Source organism: Gekko japonicus, unplaced genomic scaffold (genome assembly GCF_001447785.1).
Source record: "Gekko japonicus isolate JY-2015 unplaced genomic scaffold, Gekko_japonicus_V1.1 scaffold1408, whole genome shotgun sequence".
Taxonomy (NCBI): Eukaryota; Metazoa; Chordata; class Lepidosauria; order Squamata; family Gekkonidae; genus Gekko; species Gekko japonicus.
The window spans coordinates 428,255-430,380 of record NW_015163131.1 but is presented as its reverse complement, the minus strand read 5'-3'; positions in this window follow the sequence as shown (position 1 = coordinate 430,380).

Below are 2,126 nucleotides of genomic sequence, written 5' to 3'. Positions count from 1 at the left end.
CGTCCTGTCCGGCTCCCCCAGCCCGCCCCCAGCCTCCCTCCCTGCCCCTTGGCTTCCCCCTGCTTCACCTGGCACAGCTTTCGGTGGGGATCTTGAGTTGCTAGGCAACCCAGCCCCCCAGCCGGGCTCTTGTGTGATGCCAAAGAGTCTCAGCAGACTCAGCCCCGCAGCCTTTCAAGGAACTGTTTTTTTAATTTTATTTTTTATTAAACTTAAAAAAAACCATATAATACATAGCAGGCAGAACAAATTACCTTACATTATGTAAAACATATGCTCACAAACTTAGATAAAAAGAGAACATATTACCAAAGGTGTAACTTATCAAATTGCAGGGCTCTTTTTGTAGAAAAAGCCCAGCAGGAACTCATTAGCATATTAGGCCACACCTCTGACAGCAAAGCTCATTGGCATATTAGGCCGCACCCCCAAGTTGCCAGAAGTGTGGTCATCCAGCCACACCCACCTTTTGCTTCTTATTCTGTTTACCTTGTTTCTTGTCAAAACCCAGGGCCTTTTGTTGTAGCAGGAACTCCTTTGCATGTTAGGCCACACACCCCTAATGTAGCCAATCCTAATGAGTTCCTGCTGTTGGGTGTGGCCTGTTATGCTAATGAGTTCCTGCTGGGCGTGGCCAACTCGGGAGCCAGCCGGAACTCTGTTCCTGTGCGTTCCTGCCCCAAAATAGCCCTGATACTCGGTATTTCCTCTAGTTGTGATAAATGTTCTAAAATAGTAAACCAAACAGAAACAATGTATTATTAATATTATCTGTTGTTTTTGCCGTTGTGTACAGACTCCATCATTTGGAATACCAATTCTGTCTACTAGGGCCAATGGTATTCTTCCATTTTGCTGCAATTGTATTTTTAGCGGCTACAAGTAAAATGGCTTCTGTTTTACTAATACTATTCAATCCAATTTCCATTGTCCAGTGGTTTAAAATAATATGTTCTATTGTAAACTGCAACACAACTCCTGTTGTTAACCTAATTTGAGAGCCAGTTTGGTGTACTGGTTAAGTGTGCAGACTCTAATCTGGGAGAACCGGGTTTGATTCCCCACTCCTCCACTTGCACCTGCTGATGTGACCTTGGGTCAGTCACAAGCTCTGGCACAGCTGTCCTTGAAAAAGAGCAGTTTCTGTCAGAGTTCTCTCAGCCCCACCCACCTCACAGGGTGTCTGTTGTGGGGAGGGGAAGGGAAAGGAGTTTGTAAGCCGCTCTGAGACTCCAAGTGAAGGGCGGCAGGGTATAAATCCAATCTCTTCTTCTCTTCTTCTTCTAATTTGTGCTATAACATCTTTCCAAAACATCTCTAAAACTGGACAATCTACCCAGCAATGAAGCACATCCCCTCCGACAGTCAGGTTTCACAGGTGCTGTTGGATGTGCCTGCTTCTGAGGGGTCACTTTCAAGGAACTGTTCAGACTTCCTCAGAAACCTGGAAGCCTCCGCCCAGCCCCTTGCGGGGTCTCTGGAGGGCAGGAGGGGGCTGAGCTACTGGGAATCAGGGGTCAGCGGAGACCTTCGATCTCCATCAGTTCAGCCTGTCATTTCAGTCCGGAATTGTAATGTTGGGGGGAAAGTAAAGTACCGCTGACAATTGTGTGTGTGTGTGTGCGCGCGTGTGTGTGCGTGTATAATTAATTAATTAATTAAGAGTTCCTGCTCGAGACGGAGCACGCGGGGCTCCTGGCCCCTGGCCTTGCGGGTAAGGAAGGGCGAGTGCCTTGGAGACGGACGGAGGCGGCCTGCCTGGCACCCTTAATGCCAAGGTCAGCAACGGCTTTGAAAAACAAAAGAATTTTAGCCCCGACGACACTGAGGAGGATGTGGCAGGCCTACAGGTAGGTCAAAACAAGATGGCGTCAGGCAAGTCGTGGCTCTCTGACTCCATGGGCTGCTGGTCTGCGAGAATGACACAGAGACCAAAATCCCCAGAGTCTTTGAGCCAAGTTTGGTGTGGTGGTTAAGTGGGCGGACTCTAATCTGGGAGAACCGGATGTGATTCCCCCACTCCTCCTCCACTTGCACCTGCTGGTGTGACCTTGGGCAAGCCGTAGCTCTGACAAGAGCCGTTTCTGTCTAGAGAGCTCTCTCAGCCCCACCTACCTCACAGGGGG